General features: G+C 46.3%; 1 protein-coding gene across 1 annotated transcript in view; it reads left to right on the top strand.

Moving 5' to 3' along the window:
* Nucleotides 1-5,188: 5,188 nt before the first annotated feature.
* Nucleotides 5,189-17,915, top strand: part of CRACR2A (calcium release activated channel regulator 2A) — a 154,525-nt gene continuing 141,798 nt past the window's right edge. Inside the window, exon 1 of the mRNA XM_023549029.2 lies at nt 5,189-17,828. The gene's annotated coding sequence lies outside the window, so the exon portion shown is untranslated. The remainder of the gene's footprint in view (nt 17,829-17,915) is intronic.

Here is a 17,915-nt window from a genome sequence, read left to right on the forward strand (position 1 = left end):
AAAAATTGTTAAGAATTTCAAGAAGCTGTCAGCAGAGCATTAAGCCAAGCATGAGGACCTTCTAAGTGTGGTGCCCTGGGCAACTGCCTAGTCCATGCCCATGAGCAGGCCCTGCCTCAATCTTATTCATCACCTAGTGGGTGCTCCATAAATACAGGTTAAGTGAATAAGTTTAGGTTTCTCCTACAACATTGGATCAAGAAAGCCGTGTAGCCATTTCAGGAGGTAGCATATGATCAAGAACTGATGGTACTGAAAGAAGAAGTCCAAGCTGCACTGAAGGCACTGGCCAAAAACAAGTTTCCAGGAATTGATGGAATACCAATCGCAATGTTTCAGCAAATAGATGCAGCCCTGGCACTCACTCTTATATACCAAGAAATTTGGAAGACAGCTATCTGGCCAATCGACTGGGAGAGATCCATATTTGTGTTCATTCCAAAGAAAGGTGATCCAATGCAATGCAGAAATTATTGAACAATATCATTAATATCACACGCAGGTAAAATTTTGCTGAAGATCATTCCAAAGCGTTTACAGCAGTACATCGACAGGGAACTGCCAGAAATTCAAGCCAAACTCAGAAGAGGACTTGGAACAAGGGATATCATTGCTGATGTCAGATGGATCCTGGCTGAAAGCAGAGAATACCAGAAAGATATTTATCTGTGTTTTACTGACTATGCAAAGGCATTTGACAGTGTGGATCATAATAAATTATGGATAACATTGTGAAGAATGGTAATTCCAGAACACTTTATTGTGTTCATGAGGAACCTGTACATAGACGAAGAGGCAGTCATTTGAACAGAACAAGGGGATATCACGTGGTTTAAAATCAATAAAGGTGTGCATCAGGGTTGTATCATTTCACCATACTTACTCAATCTGTATGTATGCTGAGCAAATAATTCAAGAAGCTGATCTATATGAAGAACGTGGTACCAGGATTGGAGAAAGACTCATTAACAATCTGTGATATGCAGATGACATAACCTTGCTTGTTGATATCAAAGAGGACTTGAAGCACTTACTGATGAAGATCAAAGACTACAGCCTTCAGTATAGATTACATCTCAACATAAAGAAAACAAAAATCCTCACAAATGGACCAATAAGCAACATCATGATAAATGGAGAAAATATTGAAGTTGTCAAAGATTTCATTTTACTTGAATCCACAATCAACACCCATGGAAGCAGAAGTCAGGAAATCAAATGATGTATTGCATTGGGCAAATGTGCTGCAAAATACCTCTTTAAAAAGCAAAGATGTCCCTTTGAGGACTAAGGTGTACCTGACCCAAGCTATGGTATTTTCAATCATCTCATAAAGCATGAGAAATCAGGGAATGAATAAGGAAGGCTGATGAAGAACTGATGTCTTTGAATTATGGTGTTTGTGAAGAATCCTGAATATACCATGGACTGCCAGAAGAACGAACAAATCTGTCTTGGAGGAAGTACAGCCAGGATGCTCCTTAGAAGCAAGCATGGAGAGACTTTGTCTAACCTACTTTGGAGAGGTTATCAAGAGGGGCTAATCCCTGGAGAAGGACATCATGCTTGGTAAAGTAAAGGGTCATCGAAAAAGAGGAAGACCCTCAATGAGATGGATTGACATTGTGGCTACAACAATGGGCTCAAACACAGCAATAATTGTGAGGATGGTGCAGGACTGGTTGGGCAGCATTTTGTTCTGTCGTACATAGGGTCGCTATAAGTTGGAACTGACTAAGTGGCACCTAACAACAACAACATAACATAGTTGTATTTAGACCTGGATACAGGGAGAGTTTTGTCCCTCCTCGTGGTGGGAATAGACAGGAGGCAGAACCAAAGATGGCGTGGAGTTTGGTGAGGCAATCAGCCCATAGTAGCAGTGATTCCTTGGATGAGTCTCAGCCGTCCTAAACCTCAGTTACTTCACCTGTGAAATAATAAAATTAACAATAACAAAAATACCTATAAGAACAAACACATTTGGAATTTTTTACATACCAGCTACTGTTTTAAGCCTTTTAAACCCTATGATGCAGAAACAGTTATTAATTTTATAACCGTTATAACATTTTAGCAATGAAGAAAGGTTCAGTAGTTGGCTAAAGTCCTAGCTGACAAGTTGAGACACAGAGGTTCAAACCCAGGTCATCCGGCTCCAGAGTCTTCGCTTAACCACTATTATCTTAATACTAATTATCTTAACACTTAATATCGTGGGGCTGTAAGGGACAAATGAGATCAGCATGTGGAATTGCTTTAGAAGCGTAAGACAATCTAAACCTGCAAGGTAAGAGGATTAATATTATCATTTAACAACAATAACAACAGTCATGTACCTCTTCGGGGGCCACTCTGGCTTCAGCTTTTTCCTTTGTAAAATATGGGTAGGTGGGCTTTGCATTTGATAATCTCTAAGGTCCCTTTCGGAAACTCTGGTGGCTTAGTGGTTAAGTGCTACGGGTGCTAACCGAGAGGTCAGCAGTTTGAATCCGCCAGGCGCTCCTTGGAAACTCTGTATCGGGCAGTTCTACTCTGTCCTAAAGGGTCACTATGAGTCAGAATCGACTTGACGGCAGTGGGTTTTTTTTAAGGTCCCTTTCACTTCTCACATTCTGATAACGAAAGGCCCTCCTTTTCTCACACAGGGCACAGAGAAGGGCAAGCCATTCCGCACCGTCTGCTTTGCTACCTAAAGGTCAGCCCCCAGACATGGGTGCCTTAGCAGTACAGAGAGTAAGAGGTAGAATACAACCCACTCTTGCCTTGGGGGCTGGTACAGCAAGCATACCGCAGAACAGGGATGGAAGAGACCAATGCCGGGGCTTGGGGATACCAGAAGGAGGGCTGGGGGTGGGGGCACCTGGACAGCCTTCTGAAACTCTGATGGGAAGAGTGGTTTGGTGCAGTCTTTGCGCTGTGGTGGGGTGGGAGGTGGCTGTGGGCTAGCTGGCTAGCTAGGCTGTAACGACAGGCAAGGACATCACCCAACAATTTAATTCAGTTCCTCCTGAGGCATTGTGCAAGGCTCTGAGCACATAACAGCTGCTCAGTAAGTGTGTATTTTTTTTCCTTCTGTCCTGGGACAGGGATCAGTATGCGGAGGGTGGGGCAGGACTAACATACAAACAGCAAGAGAATGATGGGCTCCCCAAGAAGGGATCGAGGTGTTCCGTTGAGGACAGCATCTGGGGAAAGATTCATTGAGAAGGTGATATTTAAGTGGGGCCGGGACGGATGAGTAGGAGTTCAACAGGCAGGAAAGAAAGGGGGCATTCCAGGCAAGGCAAGAGCAGCCATAAAGGACAGCTGGTGGTTGGCAACAGCCAGTGTACCTATAGCAGTTGTGTGTGTGTACGTTTGGGGGAGAAGGGCGGAGGCTGGAAAATTAGCTTGTGGCCAGATTGTATGCAGGAAGGTCCTGGTACCAGGCTGAGGGCTTAACCTTTAGCCTGAGTGCCTTGGGAGGCCTTTGAAGATTTATCTAATGCTCTATTAATAAATATGTATTAACAGTAGAATATGTAGACATGACAGAGAAGTATAAAGAAAAAAAAAAGTCCCCTTTCATTTCTTTCTCCAAAGATAACAGCTGGAGTGAGCCTGGATGTTGCCTGGCTTTCAGGGATCCCTATCTAGATGCCGGCTCTGCCCAGTGGGCCAGCAAAGCCCCCGACTGATGCTCCACTCGGCTCTGGAACGTGTAAACCTTCCCGAATCAGGGCAAGGGGCCTAAGGAACTGGAGAACAGAGGGGCCCAGGAAGCCCGACCAGGCAGTCAGTCAAAGACGGCAGCGGCAGCAGCCTAAATCAGGCTCCTGGGCAGTCTGGGGTCACCTCCTAAACGGTCCGGACTCCACCGCAGGGGCGCGCGCAGATCCGGGAGGGCGCCCAGAGAGCAGCGGCTTCACGCCCTTAGTGGGGTTCAGAGCGCGCCGCTTCCACTTCAGCGCCACTGGGGGCTGGTCCAGACCGCGCGGCTTTGGGGCGGAGAGAGCTGGGCGGAGCAGCCCGCCGGACCAGCCGCTGCGGGACAGCTGTGAGCCCAGGGGGTCGGCGCTGGCAGGTGCGAGGGAAGGGGCGCAGGCGGTGAGGCCAAGGTAACTGGAGGAAGGTTGCAGGGTGGGCGCTCCCGTGGTGCAGCCCCGGAGGCGGGCGCTTCCTGCCTGAGTCCGGGGTAGAAAAGTTTGCGCGTACGTGTGGAGCACATGGAGTTCAGCGGAGGGCCTGGCGGGAGGCTGTGCGCCCCGCGGTCAGGACAGCTGGGCTCCTGACCCGTCCCTAGGCCTGGTCTTTGCCCCCTCCCTCAATTAACCCCTGCAGGACCTAGCTGGACTGGAGGAGGCAGAAACATTGGAGTTTAGATCAGGAAAGGACCTCAGAGAGTCTTTAGCCACATCCAGCTTCTTCATTTTATAGATGAGGAAACTGAGGCTCAGAGTGGTGAAGCGACTTGCCTGGGGTCACAGGTCGAGAAACCAGAACTCCTGACTTGCAGGTCCTTGGTGCTAGGAGTCCTTGCCAGGTGGGCCAGGGCCGCAGTCACAACTGTTGCCATGTGTAGAAACAAAGAGCTGAGAAAGACTAAGTGGAAAGAAAAAATGACAGAAAGAGAACCTTCCAGAGCAAAGAAAGTCAGGAAATGGGCCACTACTGGGGCTTCACTTCCTTCCTGGCCCCTGTCTGTGCTGTGGTCTGGCAGTGACTCAGCTGGCCTTTGCTGACTCTGGTCCAGGTGTGTGTGTGTGTGTGTGTGTGTGTGTGTGTGTGTGTGGTGTGCGCCTGCATGCACGCATGTGTGTGTTCATGTGTGCACACGGCATGCAGTGAATCTACCTAGCACATGGGAAAGCCCTCTGAATCCATATCTCTGTCATTTATGCAGTGTGCTCTGTGAGGATACCAGGGGTCCCTGATGAATCGGCTCTGTACGACTCCTGAGGGTAGATCGGGCCAAAGGGTGGGAATCCACACGTGGTCAGAGTTCAATAGGAAGAACCTAACTAACTCCTGAGGTAGCGAGTTCCCTGTCTCTGGAAGAAACCAGCATGTACTGAGGAATCATTTTATCAAAGATGTAAAACCAGGGCAGCCTACCCCATATAAAAAAAAAAAAAAAGTTTTTTTTTTTTTTTTAGAATCTGAATTTTAGCTTGGGGGTACAGGTTTCATGTTCCTTTTCTGGTGAAATTAATTTTTTTTTAACCTCATAGGATAGTGTTTGCCCATGAAAGCTACTGCAGCCATCTTTTTTGACTGATAAATTAGAGTATTTCAGAGAGGCCCAGCCTTGATGACCCCTGAGGTCCCTGGCCCTCTCAATACTGTATCTTAAAGAGTATATGCCATGAGTCTAGAGGGCACTTGGGGGAGGGAGATCAATCACTTCTGGAAGGAGTGAATCAGGGCTGGCATCCTGGAGGTGGCACTCAAGCCAGGCTTTAATGAGGAGCCTGGGTCTGGGAGTATCAGAGGAAGGGAACACCTAAGCAAAGTCATGGAAGTGGGCTGTTTATGGGGAAAAGGAAAGGAATAGTGGACAATATGGTGAGGGATGGTGTTGAAGATAAAGTGTTGATAGACCTTGAGTGTTAGGTTAGGGAACTTAAACTTTATTATTAGGCCTGGAGTTATTTTGATGGTTTCCGAGAATGGAAATGATGATATTGGAGCTGGCTTCAAAGGACTTGTCGTCCAGGGCAATATATGGAATATACTGCAGGGAGGAAGCTGGCGGGGAGAACCTGGGAAAGAGATGATTGCAGTGCTCTGAAAGAGACCACGTGGGCCGGAAAGGGGCTAGTAGGAATGGGGAGAAAGGGGCTTAACCAGAGTCATTGCTAACAGGGTGTGTGAGGAGAGGAGTGGGGTAGGTGGGAAGAGAAGTAATCTGCCTGGGCTCAGGGATTTTCACAGGTAACTTCATTTAGTTCTCCCAACAATCTTATGAGATTGTTATTATTGTTCTCACTTTGTAGAGGAGGAGACAGTGTCAGAGAGGATAAGTAACTTTTCCAAGGTCACACAGCAAATAAGTGGTAGAGCAGGGGTTCAAACCCAGACAAAAATGAGATAGATCCAATCTGGTGACTAAATAATAAATGTCATGGGCAAGAGGAGGTAGGAGCCCTTGATGATGGAGGTATGGGTTCCAGGGCCTGGGTGGCTGGTTATGCCACCAGTGGAAACAAAACCCTGGGAACAGGGTCTGGTTTGGTGGGTGATTGGAGACATGTCAGGCTGTGGTGGTGCCGTGCCGAGCTCACAGAAGGCAATCCCCATCAATGGGAGGGGGGCCATGGTGGCCATCAGCTCTGCACACCGTGCTCTGTGGCTCAGTGTCACGACAGTTTGCCATGCCTGCTGTGAGGAAAAAGGGTGGAGCCTTCAGGTTCCTAGGAACTGACGAGGTGGCTGGGAGAAGCTGGTCCCCCAGGGACTCCTCCAGGACCCAGACAGTCAGTCACTGAGTTCATATCACTGCCTCACTTTTCTCCCCCACAGAACAACTGTATGTCCTGTCACAGTGCACATGTGACTCATGTACTCGCCAGGATTCCCTGGGTGAGAATTCGTTCAGGTGATCATGTTTTCCCAGGCCCTGGTTTCCTCCTGTGTTTCCCCCATAGAGTAGTTAGACTGGCCCTAAAGAAGTACAGAATACTGTGGAATTCCACGAGTGCCTTTCAGGTCCTGAGAGCAGGCAGGCCAGGGCCTGTTACAATGTCACAGAATCACGGCGTTCTAGGGATATGTCTGCTGTATTTTAAAGATGGGGAAACTGAGACTTTGGAGAATCATGGTGTTTTGCCCAATGGTTAGTGAGTGGTAGAGCTGGTATCCTCTTTTTTTTCCTTAAAACACACACACACACACACACACACATACACGTAACATACACAAAACAGTACATTATTTCCAGTCATCCACCCACCTGTCGAGAAATTTCTTTGACATCTCAGATTGTTTCCTTACCTCTAAGAGAAAGTTGATAAGGCACAGTTTAGTTAGAGAGCCAGAAAATGTCCTGTCCAAATATGAGCCCTGGTGACCCAGTGATTAAGAACTCAGCTGCTAACCAAAAAATTGGCAGTTCAGATCCACCAGGCACTCCTTGGAAACCCTACGGTGCAGTTCTACTCTGTCCTATAAGGTCGTTATGAATTGGAATCAACTCAACAGTAGCAAATTTTTTGTTGTTTTTTAGTTAGGTCAAAGGAGTCCCTGGGTGGTGCAAACAGTTTATGTGCTCTGCTGCTAACTGAAAGATTAGAGGTTTGAGTCCACCCAGAGGCACCTCAGAAGAAAGGCCTGGTAATCTATTTCTGAAAAATCAGCCACTGAAAACCCTATGGAGCACAGTTCTACTCTGACACACGTGGGATCGCCATGAGTCAGACCTGACAGCAACATTTTTTTTATGTTAGGTCGAAAGGTACCTGTGTGCACTACCAGAACGCTAAGGCATAAAGGAAAGGCAGAGGAGAGGATGGCTGTGGAAGAAGAAGGAGAGACAAAGGGAAGAAAAAAAGGAAGAAAGGAAAATCTGAGTTTATGGCACAGATAACTTGGTGCCATAGGAGAGCCATCTTTGGAGACCTGCCCAGGCTCCCCAATAGTCAGAGAGGCAGCATGAAACAGGGAGGTAATCAGGTGGGCATAGAACAGACAAGAGCTAGTCAGCTTTATAATTTATTGTCCAACATAGAACACTTATGAGAGTGAAAGCAAGGTTATTAATAATTATGCTCGGACAACAGGCATATGCCAGGATGTCCTGGGCAAACTGGTCACCCTCATGACAACCAGTACGCATTAAGTGCTAGACATGGTTCCAAGGGCTGTATGTGTATTTACTCACTTAAGCCTCACAACAACCTAGCTGAGTGGGTGCTGCTGTTCTCTATGTTCTGGCTCATCTTTGCCTTGTAAACACTCTGCCCTTTCAGAATAGGTCACTGAGGTCCTATGGCTGGGTTAGGCTCAGGAAGGAAAAACTTCTCGAAGGCCAGTGTTGGGACTGGGTTCCTGAGGGACCTTGTCAGCCTGGGGCAACTAGAAGGCACCAAGGTGTGATGGACGGTTACGTTCAGAGACCTCTTCTGCTTGAGGAACATAGCATTTTCTTTCGTGACAGATTCCTGGGCGACAGCGTGTTCTCTTTGTCAGTTTGCTTTGGTTCCCAGCCCCTTCCCTCCCCTCAGCTTTCTCCGATGTCAGCAGGGCACTTTCTTTCCCTGTCTGTTTGCTGACACGTTCTGGGCAGGGTCAGCCAAGCAGCAGCCTCAGTGCAAATTCAGGGGCAGAAGGAGCCTGACTTAGGCAGATGCTCCAGGCTTTTCTGGGAGATGCAGGGAGGTAGGAACAGGCAGGCTTTGATGTGGTTCATATTCCAAGGGCCTCTGTCCCCACTACCTGTGCTGAAGGGGCCAACAGAACATGAGGCTGGGCCTGAGAAGTTGTGGGAGGGTGGAAACAGTGCCTTCTCCAGGGAGGCCCAGCTTGTGGCTGGATTGGTTTAGCACCTGCTCTCTGCTCCCAGCTCTCCCCTGGGTCTGTGGAATTCTGCGTTGTAGAGGGCTTAGAGGAAAGGTGAGGTTTAACACACATGTGTGCCAAGACCTAAGGGGCCAGCAGGCGTGGGTGCCCTCCTCCCAGAGCCTGCATGTGTGTTTCTGTCTGAGTAGCTTCCTTCACTCTCTTTTTATCTCACAGCAGCACCCGGAAAAGTAGGAGGTTGGCTACAATGGCTCAATTACCAGTGCAGGCAAGAGGAAAATGTCCTATTACCTGGGCGATTGGTTTATTTTCATTTTATTTACTTTAGAGATTGTTCAGTGTTGAGCTCCAGGATTTGCAGGAGGAGTTTTACTGGTAAATGAATGAAGCTTTGCCACATTGTCTAATCCACATAGGCACACACCCTCACCCTGTGGAATGGAAGGGTGAATTAGTGCTGACCCAGGGAGGGAGACAGACTTCCTGCAGCCCCACCCTGACTAAACACAGAACTCCAGGGAGCCCTTTCCTGCTGCACCTTGAGGTTGGATGAACAGAAATGCATCAAACATGGTCGAGAGCCTTGCCTGAATGAATTCATTCAATCCTTACAGCAGCCTTTAGATAGGTACTATTATCATAATTATCCCCATTTTCCAGTTGAGAAAACCTAGGCTCTGAGAGGTTGAATAACTTGCCCAAGGTCACACAGCTAATAAGAGGCTGAGCTGAGATTTGAACCCAGGCAACCTGGCTCGGTTTTGATTCTAACCAGTCACGTGTCCTCAGGATTATTAACCCTTGTAGCCTGAGTGAAATGGGGAAAATTACGTGCTAATTCATCTCAGGTGAGCTAATGGATTTGAAAAGGCACCATGGTCAAGGCTTACCTGGCACCATTGGTCATGGCGTCTTTACTTGTTTTAAGAGTTTGCTGTTCAGAGTTCCGTTATCGTCCTCCTTATCAGTGTGTCAGCCTTGGACTAGAATTCCCCAGGGGCCGGGGATAGAATCTGTTACCTAGTTAGCATCTGTGCTTACTGAGCCCCTTCTGTGCCAGCAGGAGATCTGGTTTAAGAAGAGAGGACATGATCCCTGCTACAAGCATTCACAGTCCCCTCGGGTGAGGGAATGATGTGTCTCAAAGGCCACCAATGGTATTAGTATTTATAGGTAAGCAGAATAAAGCATGTTTCTTGTGACTTCACAGAGGAGGTGGGATTTGATGTAGACCCAGAAGAATGCGCAGACTTTGGAAAGCCAGAGGGGAGAATGGAAGGTGGGGCATGTGAGGAGAACATGGTGGACAAAAGCATGTTTGTGAGTGGTGAGCGAGCCAGCCTGCCTGGAAGGTTGCCGTTAGAGGCCTCTGTCAGCGACTCAGCCTGTCCAGCTTCCAGCAGAGCTCCCCACCAGAGAGCTGCCTTTCTGGGCTTTTAAGGACCAGAAAGTTGGGGAATAGGCAGCTGGGAAATGCTGCTGGTCCCTGAGGCAGCTTCCCGACTGTGGAAAAGCCCAGCCGGTGAGGCACTGCAGTCGCAGTTCCCTGAGGCACAGCTTATGCTGGCATGTCCTTCCTTCTGGGACATGAATGGGAGGCAGAAAGGTCACAGGGAAGGGGATTTTTTGTGGAAAAGCCCAGCCGGTGAGGCACTGCAGTCGCAGTTCCCTGAGGCACAGCTTATGCTGGCATGTCCTTCCTTCTGGGACATGAATGGGAGGCAGAAAGGTCACAGGGAAGGGGATTTTTTGTGGGGGAGCAGAAGGTGGTTTGCCAAAATGACTCTTTCTATAACCTGAGCAGGACTGAAAACTAGAGGCTTTCTTCTGAAAAGCGAGGGTCTTCTCAACAGGCAGCAGCACCACCGTCCCCAGACGAGAATGCTGAGGGGCTGGAGAAGCGGAGGAGGTTCTTGCTAGTTTCATTCTGTGGGTACAGTCATCTGAATCATGGTCAGAAATGACTATGGGGGACATATCATCAGCAGAAAAGACTGAATGTTCTGCATACGAACCTCTAGATCTTTCTCTGGTGACATGGCTTGTGGTGGCGTTTTAGTTTTCAAGTCTCCCAGGAGTTTGAGTTAAATGGGCATCCTGGATAAAGGTCATCTCCGCATGTGGGAGGTCTTGACTCACAAAGTCTTCTGGATGGATCTGTGCATGGACACGGCCGGGTGGAGTCTCCCTCCCCTGCACAATCCAACAGAGAGAAGGTGTCCCAACTCTGCTTTATGTCTTTGTTGTTTCAGTGTCTCTAGTGGGCTGAGAGTTGGAACATACATAGGATTTGGCTCCAGAAAGTCCTACAGTGATGCTCTGTCTTGCCTTCCCTGGCTGCACAGTAGCCTCGCTGTCAGAAGCCCCCTCTACCTGGGCAACCTTTCTGCTGCTGGTTTTTGTTGCTTTCTGGTTTCTAAAATTCTCTTTCAGCCAAACGAGCTGCTGTGCAACTGTCTTCGTTTACATCAGGTTCTGTGCTAAGTGCTTTACACAGCACCTTGTAAAATCTCCCAACAGTCTTATAAAGAGGTTATTATCCTCCTCTCTTTTCAGTTAAGGAAACTGAGCAACAGAGGTGTAAGTAATGCCCCCTGATCTTTCTTCTAGACAGGGGTGTAGTTGTATAGAACCAAGCATAGCTGGCCCTGCCTTGGCACATTGTTGTCTACTAGGGAAAACTAGAACCCGCATGGATTTGGCTACATATTATATGAACCGCATTCTAGTAGGGTTCTTAACTGGAGCCATTAGCCATAAAGGATTTTCTTGAAAATAGGTTATTACATACCATGGACAAACTGCTCATGGAATTTACCACACAACTGCCAAATTAAGCTTTTTAAGTAATTACACATGTACTGTAAAAGTGTGAGTTTAGCTCTGACCATGAGTACCTCCCCAAGCAGACAGTGGGCGAATCTTCTCTGGCTGGCAGAGGCTTCGTCACTGCCTTGGTTCTTGTCCTTGATCGTGATCAGTTGCGCTTTTCTGTCCCCTCTTGTTATCTTGTTGCAACTTGACTCTGCACTCGCTCAGGAAACAGTTCATTTCTCAGGCTTGGTTGTCCTGTCCATTCCTCCGGCAGGCATTTTTTATGGCATTTTTTACGGCATTTTTTACCTGTGATGTGTCCCTCTGGTACACTCCCTGTTGCTTGTTAATACCCTGTCTATGGACTGTACTAAAGGAGCCCCAGTGGTGCAGCGGTTAAAGCGCCTGGCTGCTGACCATCAGGTCCATGGTTAGAACCACCAGTTCCTCTAAGGGAGAAAGATGTGGCAGCCTGCTTCTGCAAAGATTACAGCCTTGGAAACCCTATGGAGCAGTTCTCTTCTGTCCTATAGGGTCACTATGAGTCAGAATTGACTTAACGGCAATGGATATGGACTGCACTAGCCCCTGCTGTGTCTCTCAGTGCTCAGATTTTTGGGACCTCATCTTTGCTTGGGGCTCAGGATTCTGACATTGGTGGATGTTGCTTAATTCTTTGGGAATAAAGTCAGCAAGAGCAGCAGCAAAAAAAAAAAAAAAAACCAATAGACTTTCACATGGATCCCACGCGTAATAATTAGGTAATTTATAGAATGCCTGCCATGTGCCAGGCACTGTTTCTAATCTAGGTCTTGTTGTTGTTAGGTGCCATGGAGCTGGTTCTAACTCATAGCGACCCTATGTACAACAGAAAGAAACACTGCCTGGTCCTGCACCATCCTCACAGTTGTTACTATGTCTGAGCTCATTGTTGCAGCCACTTGTCAATACATCTTGTTGAGGGTCTTCCTCTTTTTCACTGACCCTCCACTTTACCAAGCATGCTGTCCTTCTTTAGGGACTGGTCCCTCCTGATAACATGACCAAAGTATGTGAGATGAAGCCTCGGCGTCATCCTTGCTACTAAGGAACATTCTGGCCAGAATCTAGGTCTTAGCATCCCCATTTTACAGATGAGGAAACAGAGGCTCAGAGAGGCGAAATAACTTTCTGGGTTCACATATCTGGTTTTGGCATAAATGCCAACATCACGGACACCTCACCTGGTGCTGCCGATGCTCCTGCATTAGACTGGCTCCCTACAAAGAGTTGACCTCTTGGGTTGTGGGGTTTCCTTGATAATAGAGCTCTGTTAACACACCTGTAAAATGGAAGCAGGTGAACCCAGGAGGCTCCAATTTACCTTCTCAAAAATATACGCCATTCAGAAATAATAGGGATAGGGAAGGCCAGTTAAAAAGTCTGATATAGAACTTCATTTTAAGAAATGCAATTTTAATACATTGAACCACAGCTTGAACCAGAAACAAAGACACAAAAAGGAACCATTAAGGGAAATGAATGTTGATGAAAAAGGAAAATTACTAGGCCTCCATTATCTAATCCCACATTTCAAACTGAATTTTTTTTTTAAACACATGAGCCCTATGGAGTTAGAATAAAAAGGTCTAATGTGTCCTGAATAGCAATTACATTATGCCACATACTATGTCTGAATATTCTCACACTTTAGAGTCTAAGTCAGTCAGGGTGGTCTTATTTTGGGTTAATGCTGAAAAAAATGTATCGACAGGTACTTATTGAACACCTACTGTGTTCAGTGCATTATACTGGGTGAAAGAACAAAGGACAGGCTGCTTCTTTTGACCAGACAGGAGCAAAAGACAGCTGGAGCACCCCAGGCAGCATGTATGGCTATTGCCATGGGGGAGGAATTGACTGTATGTGCTCTAGAGGGAAACCGGGTTTTGGAAGGCCCTGAGTAGGTGGAAGTGAGCTAGCTGGGCATTCAAGGGTGGTAGAATTCAGTAGGTAGATGGTGGCAGGGAGCCCTGGTGGGAAATTCCATTAGAGTCCATCAGTCCATCTTAATAGATAGTGTCTGAGGACCATTCTGCCTGGAAATTAAACCAGCAAAGTTCTTCCCAAGCCATAAAATATTCCTTAACCCATTGCCATCAAGTCGATTCCAACTCCTGGTGACCCCATATGTTGCAGAGTAGATCTAAGCTCCGTAGGCTATGCTTCCATCCAGGACAGCATGGAGAGCCCGGGAAATAGAGTGGGAATCACAGTTTTCTCACAGAATGGAAAAAATGAGGCTCAGTCGTCTTCAAGAAACAAATAATCCATGGTGTGTCCTGATTATTTGAAGCTTCTGTCCTCCTTTTGCAAATATTTGGCCAGAAGGGTGGAGGGTGGAGGGAACAATGGAGAATAAAGGGAGGAGGATGATGGGTGTTGACTGTGTGTCTGTGTCTGTGTGTGAGAGAGAGAGAGGTTGAGAACCGTTGACTGACTTGGTGTAGATTCAAGTCATCTCTCATGCATTGAGTGCCTGCCATATATAAAGCCCTGCGCTACAAGGTAGTATATTATTATCATCCTTAACTTAGAGGTGAGTAAACTGAGGCTTATAGAAGCTAAGCAACTTGCTCAAGGCTACACAGTCAGTCAGTGTAGAATCAGAATTCAAATCCAGCCATTTGGACTGCAGAGCCCACTCTAAGTTACAGAACCTTGGTTGATAAAGCTCTTGGTGAATTGCACAGCAGCCCCAGCCCCAGACTCTGCTTTTAAATACTTACAACAGTGCAATGAGGTGAGTATCAACACTGGGTATTATAGACCCAACAATACAGATTAAATGGAATCATGATGGTGGAAGCACTTAGTAACTTGTAAGATGCTCTACAAATACAGGATATTATTATTGCCTGCAATTTACAGATGAGGAAAATAAAATTAGAAAGGTTAAGTGGTCTCCCCAAGGACATAGGGGTAGCAAATGGCAGAGTGAGGATGCAAAGCCAGGTCTTCGAATTTCAGGCCCAGAGTTTTTGTTTCCTTGACACCATCAAGGAAAGATTGGTGCCGGGTTTATCTGTTTCCCAGAAAAGTGTTGTGAAATGAGAATTAGGTAGAGAACCTAAAGGTAACTAAGTTATCCCTTCTGCCTTAGTCATCTAGTGCTGCTATAACAGAAATACCACAAGTGGATGACCTTAACAAAGAAAAGTTTATTCTCTCACAGTCCAGAAGGCAACAAGTCCAAATTCAGGGTGTCAGCTCCAGGGGGAAGGCTTTCTCTCTCTGACAGCTCTGGACTCCTCCTTGTCCTCAATCTTCCCCTAGTCAAGAAGCTTCTCAGGCACAGGGACCCTGGGTCCAAAGGACGCATTCTGCTCCTGGCCCTGCTTTCTTGGGGGTATGAGGTCCCCCCTTTCTTTTTATCTCTTGAGAGATAAAAGATGGTGCAGACCACACCCCAGGGAAACTCCCTTTGCATTGGATCAGGGGGGTGACCTGAGCAAGAGTGTTGCATCCCACCCTAATCCTTTTAACCACAGGCAGAAATTATGGTTTATAACACATAGGAAAATCACAAAATGGAGGGCAACCACACATGGCCTAACCAAGTTAATACACACATTTTTGGGGGGACATAATTCAATCCATGACATCTTCTTAGTCACCTTTTACTGCTTTGTTTTTTCTCTGCCTTTTAAGTCCTAAATGAAACTGAGGGTGAAGACAGGATTGGGGCGAGGGGTCTCTCAGGGTCGGGGATAGGGATGGCTGGAACTGACGAGGGATCACTTCTGTGTCTCCATCACGTAGGTGGAGGGAAAGCCCTGGGGAAGGAAGGAGCTCAGGGGACCATGGGCAGGACAAGCTGTTCTGCACGTGGGTGGGCCAACAGGTACTTTGTGTCCTCATAAAACTGAGAACACAGATTACTTTTAAATTGTGAGTTAAACTGGAATCCAGGCTATCTGCCACGAGGCGTGTGTGTATACATGCTGTATTTTTTTAAATAAAGAAATCATAAATATCTTATTCAAAAGATCTTAGACTTAGTGCTGGAAAGATGAAAAGAAAACATCCGCTAAACATCAGCTCTGGGGCGTAGATTCATACAATATGAAAAAATGCGAGCGTTTTATCTTAGATCTGAAGCAGAGGGGCAAGTCCTTGGTTGCTAACAATATTTATTTGTTTACTTATTAATTTTTGAAGGGATGACAAATTAACATTCATTTTACAGCTTAGAGATGCAGAAGCCATGTTGGGAGCTTTTATATATGTTTGCTCATGTATTCTTCACAAATACTTTGCATAAGTGACACTATTTAAGAAATTTGTAAGATGAGAAAATCGAGACCCTAATTAACTTGGTTCAAGCATCACAAATAGTAAGAGATGGCAGCGAGATAAGAATATAAGTGTGCCTGACTCCAAATCTGTGTACCTATTTTCAAGCTTGTTTTTAATTTCTTCAAGCACATAAGTCGGTGTCTGGAGAGTCCATTATCCAAAGTCCCTGGACAGTGAATTCCTTCCTTTCTTGCCAGCTCATTAATGATTTTAGGAAAATTGTTTCTTATACTTTATACAGAATTTTCAGTTGTTTCAGAAGGGTCAATCTAGATACCTAGCCTGCTGTATTGCTGGAAATAGAAGCTTAGCATTTTTATTTAAAATTGATAAAATTATGGGAGGGAAAAGGAATCAAATGGAAGTTATCATTCAGGAACCTAAAATTGCACACACTGTACTAAATGTTTTTTTAATTTAATTTTAATTTTTTTGTGTGAAAATATACACAGCAAAAAGGATATATTATTTCAACAAATTCTACCCATACAATTCAGTGACATTGTTTACATTCTTCAAGTTGCGTAACCATTCTCACTATCCGTTTCCAAATTATTCCACCCCTCGTGCCCCAGCTGTCATTAATAAATGTTTTAAGATTCTATAAAAGAATCTTGATCAACAGGGAGGAAAAAACAGAACAATTTCAAGTTCTCAATAGAATCCATTGAGGCTGGTGAACACGCAAAACTAAATGTGTTTGATGAGCCCCTGAAGCGTGCACGAAGTGTCTTAATGAGAGTCCGCTCACAGTGAGGGTTGCTCAGCTAGAGCGGCAGCGCAATGGAGACTTGTTCTAATGAGCACCCCATCCACACAGGACGGGACACCAGAAGTAGCATGACCAAACAAAATGAGTTTCAATTCAGTGAGACCTGAGATCTGTATTTCCAATAAGTTCCCAGATGCTGCTGGTGCTGCTGTTCTGGTGACCACTTTGAGAACCACCGGTGCAGAGCTTGAGCTCTGGAGCTCTTCTGCCTAGGCTCATATCCTGCCCCTGACACTCACTTCCTGTTATCATTTAAGCTTTCCATGCCTCAGTTTACTTGTCCATGAAATGGGGCTAATAATATGAGCTACCTCATAGGCTTTGGGGGAGGATGAAATGAGTTGACACTCACAAAGCAGTTAAAGTTGTGCCTGGTTCATTTTAAGTGCTCAGGAAATGTTAGCTGCCGCCGTCATTCATTACTGTTTTTATCGGTATTCATAGTCTTGATCGTAAATGTCTACACCTCCCTCAACGTTTCTCTACTCTTTGTTCAAGATTTTAGCTTATTTTCTGAGGAGCTGTTTGCCCATTCTCTTCCACCCTGAGTCTTCCTTGCTTTCTCTTTTTGTGCCCACTCAGACCAGTATGAATACCTGATTATTGCATGTGGTTCAATGATGTCATCAAGGACCCAAATTCTTTCTATCTTTCTGTTCTGCCCTCAAACTTCCCTTTCATAGTCACATTGTAGCTTCAGAAATTCTAGTTGACACACTTAAAAATACAACATTTACCAGAGTAAAATGTCCCTGAATCTCCTTTTTTCAAAGTCAGGAAAACGTTTCCAGAAGCACCTTCAGGAGGCCTCTCCCGTGTCTGAATGACCAGAGGTGGTCACAAGCCCACCGCTAACCTGTCCGCTGGCAAGGGATCTGGGTGAGGCCTCTGAGCTGGGATGGACCCCTGAACAAAATTGGAATTATGTTAGAGAGGAGGAAGGGAGAAATGGATGTTGCTTAGGCAAGCAACACTGTCTGCTTCAAAGCCTGACCCAGACCCCAGCTGGAAGTTTATATAAAAAGTCACAGGGTAGAAGCTAAGTGATTCCAAAGTTCTTTTCCACCTTGAGAGTCTATAATGAATTACCTGACGTCAGAATGAGGAAACCTTTCCTCTCTGTTCCACCTGCAGGTCATGCTCTGACCATAGGTGCCCTTCAGGAGGCTGGCGTGGAGACACAATCAGGTCATCAAGCTGCTTGTCAAGGGTGTGGTGGCACTGGGTGGCCACTCTTCTTCCATGAGCTCAGCCTCGCTCTCCACCCAGCACTCGGTGTGGCCACGTCTCTTCCTAGGCAGACAGCTGCAGGAGGAACCCTGGGGGAGCCACTACCCAGCAGCCTGGGATTCAGACTAAGCTCCTGGAGAGCTCAGTCACGTTTTGCTGCCCTGCCTACTTCTAGGTATGTAACTGGATATGAGGTTTACTTATGGTGAGAATCAATGGTTCCTAGATGCAGGTTATACTGGGAGAGAAGACTGGGCAAAAA

This window comes from Loxodonta africana, chromosome 4, assembly GCF_030014295.1.
Source record: "Loxodonta africana isolate mLoxAfr1 chromosome 4, mLoxAfr1.hap2, whole genome shotgun sequence".
Classification (NCBI taxonomy): domain Eukaryota; kingdom Metazoa; phylum Chordata; class Mammalia; order Proboscidea; family Elephantidae; genus Loxodonta; species Loxodonta africana.